The sequence below is a fragment of the Ursus maritimus genome, unplaced genomic scaffold (genome assembly GCF_017311325.1).
Source record: "Ursus maritimus isolate PB19 unplaced genomic scaffold, ASM1731132v1 scaffold_14, whole genome shotgun sequence".
NCBI lineage: Eukaryota > Metazoa > Chordata > Mammalia > Carnivora > Ursidae > Ursus > Ursus maritimus.
In genome coordinates, this window is record NW_024423786.1 from 47,463,530 (window position 1) to 47,473,544 (window position 10,015).

The 10,015-nt window shown below is 56.5% G+C and overlaps 1 protein-coding gene and 1 long non-coding RNA gene across 2 annotated transcripts in view; one reads left to right on the top strand and one right to left on the bottom strand.

The window, feature by feature from the left end:
* The window catches only part of TECR (trans-2,3-enoyl-CoA reductase), a 22,572-nt gene that overhangs the window by 9,321 nt on the left and 3,236 nt on the right, over positions 1-10,015 (bottom strand). The gene's annotated exons all lie outside the window — the stretch shown is intronic.
* Positions 1-10,015, top strand: part of LOC103682113 — a 22,278-nt gene that overhangs the window by 6,148 nt on the left and 6,115 nt on the right. Inside the window, exon 2 of the long non-coding RNA XR_005834602.1 lies at positions 3,045-3,185. This is a non-coding gene — a long non-coding RNA (uncharacterized LOC103682113). The remainder of the gene's footprint in view (positions 1-3,044; positions 3,186-10,015) is intronic.

A 10,015-nucleotide genomic window follows, 5' to 3' on the forward strand; every position in this document is an offset into this window, starting at 1 on the left:
GGGGGGGGGGGGGGGGGGGGGGGGGGGGGGGGGAGAGCCTGAAGTTTCTGACCTGAGCCCCAGAAGGGAGGAGCAGCGGGAGGAGCAGGCACTACCGAGCTCAGGTGTGAAGAGCCAAGTTTACAAGTGCTGCTCCCACCGGAGCACACAGGGCCCAGGCGCCAGGAGCCCGGGCCCCACTCAAGCCTCAGTGTCCCCATCTTTACCAACACAGCCAGGCCCGGTGCTCCCCAGGCCTCTCCCACCTGTGAACAAGACTCAGTGGTCTCAGGGCAGAGGTCTGAGGGTCAGCTTGGCCCCTTGGGACAAGGGGCAGGCACAGGTCTGAGGGTCAGCTTGGCTTCCAGCTCACACTCATCAGCTCCCACATACACACCTGGAACTTAGGTGCACCCCTAAGACAGGACCTGCCTGATGGGTATAAGTTGAGAGCGGCAGGCCTGGAGCTGCAGCAGCCTCCCAGACCCCTCTCTTCATCCTCCCCTTTCAACTGCACAGCAGCCGAGGGAGCAGGGGCTGTTAGCTCCGTTTCTCAGATGAGGAAGCCGAGTTCCAAAGGGTGAGGGGCACACCCAGGTCACGCCGCAGTAAACACCTGAGCCCAGATGCAGCCCCCACCACACACAGGCCTCTGGGGCTGCATCCCCAGCCAGCGCACGCTCTGCAGAGGCCCCCGCAGAGATGGTGCGAGGCCGCATACCCTGGTTCCAGCAGGCTCTCTGGGATCCCACAGGAAAGGGCCCTCCAACTGGGCCCCTTGTGTGGCGTGGCCGGGGCTGTGAGGAAGTGTGCGCCCTGGTGGGTGACATCTTCTCCTAGGCCTGGGGCACAAGAGGCCCGCTGTGGGTGCAAGCCCAGCTCAGTGCAACCTAGGACTCTAGGCAAAGATGCAAAGGCCCTGACAGGTCCTTCAGCCAACTGGCCCAGGCACTCGTGTCCCCCACAGGCCCCCACTCAGGGTCCAAGGGCTGCCGCACCCGGAGGACGGAGGCCTGGCCTTGAGCTGGAGAGCACCCAGCCGGCTCACCCACTTCACAGATGCAGAGGCTTGGGCCCATTTGCCTGGACTCAGCGACTCAGCACTTGCAGCTCCCTTTCCCTTCCACTTTCCAGAAATATCGAAGTCACACTGCTCATGCCAGGGTAGCTGAGAAGACCCTGAGCTCAGCTGCCAAGAAGCCAGCACAGGCCGCACCTGCTCCGCCAGAAATACCTCCTTCCCCAGTGGCCTCAGCCCGTGACCCCATTTCTCTGAGGTGGCGGGGCAGTTGCACCAGCCTCCCCGATGTGCCATGGTGGGGACAGAGTGGGGGATAGTCACCAAGGCTGGGAAAGGTTGGGAGACACTAACTACCCACTCCCAGGCCCTCAACCAGCCAGTTTCCACCTCCCACCCCCACTGGCCAGACAAGAGGAGTCAGTGTGTGAATACCAACATCCCTAGGCTCTGGGATGGGGGCCAAGAGAAGCTGGCGGAGCCCCATGCAGCCCAGCAGCATCCTGGAGAACATTCTCTGGGTGCTCGTGTGACCCTGGGTTGGTCGCTGCAACCACACAAAGCCCCACCTGGAGGGGACACTGAACCAACATGGCAGGGCCTCTGGATCTCAGGCCTGCTGACCAGCTGCTCACTGGCACCCACAGCCCGTGCACCTCCCCGAGCCGGCACAGGCCACATCTCCCCGGCCTCCAGGGAGCGCTGTCCCACCCAGAGCAGAGCTGCTGGGGCGTGTGCCATCTGGAAGTGCCTCTGCGAGTACTATCTATCACATGCCTACTTCATGCCAAGAACTGTGCTAAGACCTTCACCTGCATAACTCACCTAGCCTCACCTGGGTCCATAAGCTGAGGGCTGTGACCCCAGTTAGGCAGCTCAGAAACGAGGGGGCCCTTGCGCAAGGCACATAGCCAGGAAGTGCCAGAGCCAGTGCCAACCTGCCTGCTTGGGCCCAAACCCCCAGCTCACCACCAGGATGCAATACCACCGCCACTCTGAAGAGCAGGGCTAAATGCTAACAGAGAAAAAGGGAGGGAAGGGCCCCTGGATCTGATAATCTGGAAGGCACCCCCTCCCTGCTGACACTCCAACTCCAGCACACTAGTCTTGGAAGGTCCCGACACTGCAGGACACATCACCTCCACCGGGAGTGCCCTGCAGGGGAGCCCAAGGGCTGAGTCTGCTCCCCCCCCAGGTCTCAGCCTCCCGTGGCCCCAGCACACTCAGGGTACCAAGAGTGAAAAACGTGCCACCTCCTGACACCACACAGAGGGGCCCAGCAGGCGCAGCAGCTGTCTTAACGCTTCCGGCGCGTTTTCCTGTGGTGGGCTGAGGCGGTCACAGGGGAAAAGCAGTGCCCCGGGGGGAGCAGTTCCCAACACTGAGCAAGAGATACTGCTGCAGAGGCCAGAGTCAGACCAGTCTTCCCTGCCTAAGCCCGAGCTGCTCCATCTGGTCAATGGCAGTGTTCGAAAGAGGACCTAACAGAGACGATTCTCATGGCACATGTGGCAGCTCTGCCCCGTGGTCCGGAACCCTGCCTGCTCATGCAACTCAGCTCAGGAGCCCTGGCCTGGGCAACCTAGGGCCCAGGCTCTCTGAAGGGGGAACCGGCGCCCACAGCTTCAAAAGCTCCCAGGTGACAATGAAGACCTCCAGCAGGGCTGCCTTCCTCAAATGGGCCCTGCCCTCTGGAAGAAGCCCAATATCACTGCCCTGAGGGACTCAGCCGGCCCTGCCCCCTGGGGGCTGTGAACACCAAGCACCCAGCCACCCCCAGCTCACACTGACCCTGTTAGACTGGCACTGTTACCCCATTTTACAGACAAGGAGGATGAGCTCAGGAGCACAAGTCGCCAGCCCAATGACACCTGGCTACAAGCCCCAGGGACAGGGCCCCATCTGTTTTTGCTCCTTAGAACTGAACGTTCTTCCTCCAGGGCTGTCACTGGCCCCAGGCCCTCAGGGGATGGCCCAGGTCTGCACCCCTGCACTGCCTGGCCAGGTCGAAGTGGTGACCGTGTCTGGTCTCTGCATCTCTGAGCAGGAAGGTGCCATCAGGCCAAGAAGCTGGAAGAAGAAGGAGACACTGAGCTCTGCAAACAAAAGCCGATGGGAACAGCAGCAGGAGTTCATCCAGGCCGACCCCCCACCTGCGTCCAGCACTTCCAGCCCACGTGGCAGGCAGGTTAGTCCACCCCGGAAGCTCTTCCGGAACAGCCCACTCCGGGATCCCCGTGGCCAGCCTTATACACACAGCCAACAGCTAACACCTCCTGCACGCTCACAATGTGCCAGACACATTCTCAACACAAATTATCTCTTTTACTATTAATCCCCTTTTGGGGAAATTGAGGGTCATCCATTCACTGCATAATTATCAACTAAACACCCACTACATGCCAGGCACTGTTAAAGGCTCTGGGGATTCAGCTGTGGAAAGAGACCAAAATCCTTGCCCATGTGCAGGTGACATTTTAGCGAGGGGGGGGAAACAATCAAATAAAGTTACATATAACATCAGAAGATGCCATGTGCCACAGAGAAAGCAGAGTGGGAAAAGGGGACAGGCAGTGGAAGGAGAAGCAGGAGTGTGCAGTTTTATAGCAAGTGGTCAAGAAAGGCCTCCTGAGGAGATGTTGAGACAAGCTCTGAATGCAGTGGAGAAAAGAGCTACTGAGAAATCTGAGGAGAGCATCCAGGCAGAGAAAGGCCCTGTGCAAAGGCCCTGAGGTACAGCATTCTTGGTGTGTTCCAGCAACAGTGCAGAAGCCTGTGTGGCTGGAAGGACTGGGAGGGGGGGGCTGGGGGGAGGTGACAGGTTGTGCACGGTCTCAGAGGTCACATTAAGACTTTGTCTTCTATTCCAAGTGAGGTGGGAACCCTGGAGGGCTCTGGGCACAGCAGGGATACGACCTGACTTAAAGAATCCTTCTGGACTATAGGGGAACAGGGTGGAAGCAGGAACCCCAATAAGAATTCTGCCAAAATAAAAGATGGCTTACACCAAGGGGTCGGCAAACTATGGCCCACAAGCCAAATCTGGTCCACCGCCTGTTTTTATACAAGCTAAGAGGTCTTTACATTTGTAAATGTTTGGAAAAAATCAGAAGCCTACCTATTTCATGACATGTGGAAATTACATGAAATTCAACCTCCAGTATCCACAAAGTTATATTAAACATGGCCACACTTGTTGCTTAATGTATCATCTACAGCTGCTTTTCTCACAAGGGTTGAACTGAGAAGATGTCACAGAGGCTGTATGGCCTGCGAAGGCCAAAATATTTACCATCTGGCCCTTCCTGGATAGAGTTTGCCAACCCCAGGCCTGGGCCTGGTGATCGCGGGGGGTGGGCTGATGAGAAGTGGCTGCATTCCAGAAGTCCTCTGGGACACCAGGCATGAGAGAACAAGCAGAGTCCAAGAGCCGAGGAGTGGGGTGATCGGAAGGCTGGAAGTGCTATTCACTGGAGTGGGGAAACGCAGGTCTGAGGGGAAATCTAGAGCTCAGGTTTGGATATTAAGTCTGAAATGCGCATTAACAGCCCCACAGAGCGCTCCAGCTCACTGACAAAGCACGTAAGGCAGAGGTTGGGGACTGGGTCGGTGTCTCTGGAAGCTCCACAAGTCTTTCCTGCTGAGAAGTTCCCGTCCATTCTGTCAGGAAACGCTTACTGAGCCCCTCGATGTGCTGCGCCCGTGCTAGGTGCCGGGCTTGATGAATGGAAAGACTACGTGTGACAGCAGTGTGCCGGGCAGCGTTCCGGGTGCTGGGACAGAATGGTGGGCACAGCTGAGAGACCATGCTCCCCCACCAGACCGGCTCACACTCGGGAACAGGGGTAAAGCATCTGTCACCTAACAGGAGCTCAGGATATACCAGGTGCTATGAAGAAAAGAAAGCAGGGCAGGGGGCCCAGAGCACCACAGGAGCTGGTCAGGGAAAGCCTCTCCAAGGAAGTGTAATTTGGGCCACAGCCAGAATGAAGCCAAAGGGAGGACCAGCAAGAGGCTCCCTGTGGAAAGTGCAAAGGCCCTGAGGCAGCACAGAGTTTGGAAGGGCTCGGGAACATGCAGAGGCTGGAGCAGAATGGACTTGAAGGCGAGCAGCTGAGGAGAAGGCTGGAGTGCAGGGAGGCCCAGACAAGCACTTCGGGGGGTCACTGGAGCGCCACATCCTGCTCTGGTTTTGAGAAAGATCCCTCTTGCTGCCAGGGGCAAGTGTGGAAGCAGATACAGCAGTGAGTCTCAGAAACAACCCAGGCCAGAGACCTCCGTGGAGCCTGGACTAGGACACAGAGGTGCCAAGTGGGGAAAAAGACACTCTAATTCCTGGATCCTGAGATACCGCTGATTCAAACCAAGTCACCAATGGGCGGGAGGGGACTACCTAGGTAAATATGAGATGTATAGATATATCTCAGTCATAAGATGCAGCCCAACTTCAGGAACATGAAAACACCAAGGGCGAAAGCTGTACATCCTGGGATGAAGGGAGGAGAGCAGTAATAAGTTAAGATTTCAGCAGAGGCGTGCAGGGTTTCTGGAATGTTTAACAGGCCTACCTGCGTCTTTAAAGGGAATGGTGAATTAAGAGGAAAAGCTTGGCTCTCGCAGTCGAGAGAGGGCTCCAGGAAGATGCCCCTGGCTGTCTTCCCACCTGCAGCATTACCTGTGAGCAGCACCCTGAGCCCCACAGGCTTCTGCTGCCTCCACTCACCCCTCTGGTCGACAGGAAAATGAACCCAGGAGTTCTGTAAGGACGTCCTTCCCCGTGCCTTCTCTCTCCAGGGTGCATGTTCCTGGGCCCAACCAGGGAGACTGGTGATGACCACAATTTCATGCGCCATCCACTGACACCCCAGGCGAGCCAGAATGTGGCAGAGAGTGCATCCCTAGGCCCACTCCTCAGACCGTGCCTGGAGGGGCCTGGCGGGAAACATTCTTTGGGTCTGTTGATCTGTGGCTTAGCACTACCCATGGGATCCCCACCTTATCCTTATATGAAAACTCAGAGTTCAGGTAACTCTGGGCCAAAAGGGGGGGAAAGGGGCCAAATTCCATAGTGCCAAAAGATGAGCAGTGACCAGCTTTATGACCCAAGGGCAGGAGCCCACGCTACCACAGTGAAGCTAGGCACACATGCTCAGAGCCAGAACTGCCAGTCCCGAGGAGCAGCGGCGCACCCAAACATGCCAGGGTCCTTCCTCATCATCAGATTACAGTGCCCGGGGGGGGGGGGGATCTGCATCAGTGATGTGGCTAACTGCCTGAGCCTGCCCTGTGCCTTGCTCTGTAGGCCGGGATCTCTAACAGACATGCACACCATCACTTATTCCACGGTATCCACTGAAGCCCCCACCAGAGGCCCAGGCTTTCAGAGAGCGAGGGGCTCACACACACAAACTATGAGTAGGTGCAAAGTGCCACATGCAGAAAACCAAAACAGGAGAGGCACCAGGGTGGTAATGTGGCCTGGGTGGGTCAGGGGGAACCTCTCAGAGGAGGTGACATTCAAGATGAGCCCTGAATGACAGGATCCCCAGATGAGAAAGGCAAAGCCACCTCTCCTGAAACGCCGGTATTTAAGACAGGGGTTGCGTGGCTCAACCCAGCCCTGTCCTGGGGTAAATGGTGGGTGGATCCCCATCCTCAGCCAGGAGATTTTGTTAGCCTTTAGTCTCTGCAGTGAATAATGAGCCAACGACATATTGTTTCAGACTACACCTATCTCCCTGAGAATTCTTTTTTTTTTTTTTTAAAGATTTTATTTATTTATTTGACAGAGATAGAGACAGCCAGCGAGAGAGGGAACACAAGCAGGGGGAGTGGGAGAGGAAGAAGCAGGCTCATAGCAGAGGAGCCTGATGTGGGGCTCGATCCCACAACGCCGGGATCATGCCCTGAGCCGAAGGCAGACGCTCAACCGCTGTGCCACCCAGGTGCCCCCTCCCTGAGAATTCTGATACTCCCCTCACTACCCACAAAGAGCTATGTTCCCCCAACCCCATCTCCCCCCCCAACCACAGTCAGACTCCTGAGGGGTCCTGGGAAACAGCTGCTCCCCACAAGAAGAGTGGAGGCTCCAGCTCTGTGAGCCCCTCAATTTCCGACCTGCTTCCTGATGCTCCACAACGCTCCCGTGCCGGTGCTAAACTGCCCTCCCCCAAACTCGGCCGACCCACCCGCACCCTGAGGACAGGCACCATCCCTACAGGCCCCGCCACAAAACTGGCATAGCCCCAGCCAGTGCTCCCTGGTCCCTTTAAAAAGGAAAAACAGAGTTCAGAAGGACCCGGACAATGACACAAGCCCTGCAGTCTACAGGGCCCGCTGAATGGCCTGGGGACACTGCTTACATAAGAGCCTGGTTCGAGCAGGGACAGGGACAGGGCCATGCCAGCCTGCCAGTCACCATGACCTACTGAGAGGCCCTTTATCCCTCAGAGGGCTGGGAAAGGCTCGTGGCCCATCTCTAACTAAACACGGGACTGGAAGGGACGGGGGGGGGGGGAGCCCCAAACACCATCCACTGCCCACTACTTGATAATAAGGAAGAACTACTCTGCGCATTTATGTAACAAACACCTAACACAAGGGCCCCTCAAGGACTTAAAAATAAACCGCCCTCTGAAAATTTTAACTCTTAGGCAAAATTAACAGAAAAGGGACTTCATCACCCTCAGGATAAAGTCCACAGGTCTCTGCCCAGTTGGCCTCATCACTCAACATGGGACACCCACAAAGCCTGGCCTCCAGGCCTCGGCACCTGCTGCCCCCCATCCCTTCCCTAAAAACCTTCTCCTTCAGGCCTCAGCTTAGAAGAAAACACCTTGAGGGCAGAGGCTGTGGTTAGTTCAGCCCAGTTTTCCTGGTGCAGGACAGGTACAGAGAAACACGTTGGCATGAATGAACCAATGAGTAAATGACAGATGGAAACAGATAAGTGGAACCCCACAACAGGAGAACGCTCGGACCAGGACAACCTGCCAGCATCCTATGCGGCCAGGGGCTGGCGCTGGCAGGTGCAGTGCTGGCAGCTCGTCGCGAGACCAAGTGTGAGGAAGAGCAGGATGATGTGGAACAGGCTGACCATGGCTGGGCTGGACCTGGAGCTCGTGGCCAACAGGCCATAAGAAGCCAGCTTCCCTCGATCAGGATCACTAAGGACGGGCTCGGACCAACACAAGACACAGTCCCCAGCCAGGTCCCAGCAGCAGCCCCACACCAACCCTTCTGCTCTCCGGGAGCCCGACCACAGGGAGAAGAGGCATTCATTCATCCAATCGTTCACTCAACAAGGAGTCCCTGGCCAGATGTTGGGGAAGCTGCAGGAATGAGACACAAGCAGTCCCTGCCCTCACCAAGCTCACAGTCTGACCGTGAAGTACCCAAATGAAAAAGCAAGAACAGCCAGAGGTTGGCCAGAAGGAGAGGAACGGGGTGCTGGGGGAGGCGGTGGGGGTCATACTGCAGGTAGGGTGGTCCAGGAAGGCCTCTCTGCATGACTTGGAAGCTGAGCTCTCAATAGGAAGGAGGGACCAAGGAAAAACAGAGGAAGAGCATTTCTGGCTGAGGAACTGGCAAATGCTCAGGGCAGGAACGTGGCTGCAGGTGTCTGAGGAGATGAAAACAGAAGTGTAGTGATGAATGAGGACAGCAGGGGACAGAGGACGACAAGAAGTCTCTGAGGGATGGCTCTGACCCGCAACTGCTAAGATCCTGCCACTTCCATGGGAGAAGACGCTATGGCTGCTGTGGGGCGGGGAACCGGGCCGGGCAGGACAAGAACAGAAGCTGCGGGCTTCTGAGCGAGTAGGGTAGGATTGACATCGGATGACCAGGCCCACCTGAGGCACCCACTTCTTGGGATGGTTCTTCGTCATAATAAGGCAAAAAGTGGGTCCTGACTGGGCTTCCATTTCACCAGGGATCTTCCCATAGAGAAAGAGCAGATCGTCCCAAAATGTGACTTCCAATGTGTGTGGCAGCGTATCAAGACTGATCACGGGCTTCTTCCTCCAGCTTCTGGGCGTATTTTTTAGCACGAGCCCATCTCAGCAGCATGTTCAATGAATCGAGCCTCAGGCAAGTTTTAAGCCATTCAAAAGAGGTCACATGCAGAAAGCATTTCAGGTAACCTGACTGACTGACCATCTGTCCAATGACTTGTCCTTAACCACCCGATGCTCTGTATCTTGACTGTGGGTCACGAAGTGTGCTGGGCACTTTACACCCCCGGTGGCCCTCCGAGACAGGTGTCCTTATTCTGGCTTCTTGGGTGAGAACACTGAAGCTCAGGCAGGTAAAGTGCCTGTCCCAAGGGCGGACGCAGTGGCCACCAAAGAGCATGTCCTTCACGACCACATACCTCAATATTCCCTCAATGCACGAGCACCTGGGCCCACCCACAGTGAAGCCCACTCTGGTCTAGCAGAACCCTGGCTCTGCCCCTCACGGTGGGACCAAGGGCGCATCGCTTCACTTTTTTGTGGCCCAGTTTCCCCATCTGTCAAACAGAGATAAGAACAGTCCCTACCTCACAGATTTACTCTGAGGATTAGGCGAGTTAACAAATAAAAAGCACTAAGAATAAGTATTACATTAGTAGTGGCTTGAGGATGATGATGACGCTCTGGCTGTCCCCGGGTATTAAAACATCCTCAGCCGCCACCCGCAACGTCAGCAAGGAGGGGTTACGAGGGCGGCTGAACTCAACCAACCAGCCCAAGGTCCCCGGCCAAACGCGTCAGTCAAAGTGCAGGGATTCCCAACCAAACTCGGCCGTGCTGTTGAGTCCCTTCCTCGCACAGTCCCCACGCAGGGCTGTCAACTCTCCACTAACTCTCCTCAGGAGCCAGCTATTCAAGAGGGTGCGCTTGGCTCAGGAAGTCCCACGCCCACCACTCCCACCACCCAGGGCCCGCCTTCCTCACCCCTCCCAACCCCAGTCTCCTGGCCCGAGGCACACCAACACAAAGAAGGTCTTTAAACCTCACCGTGGCTATCCTGGCT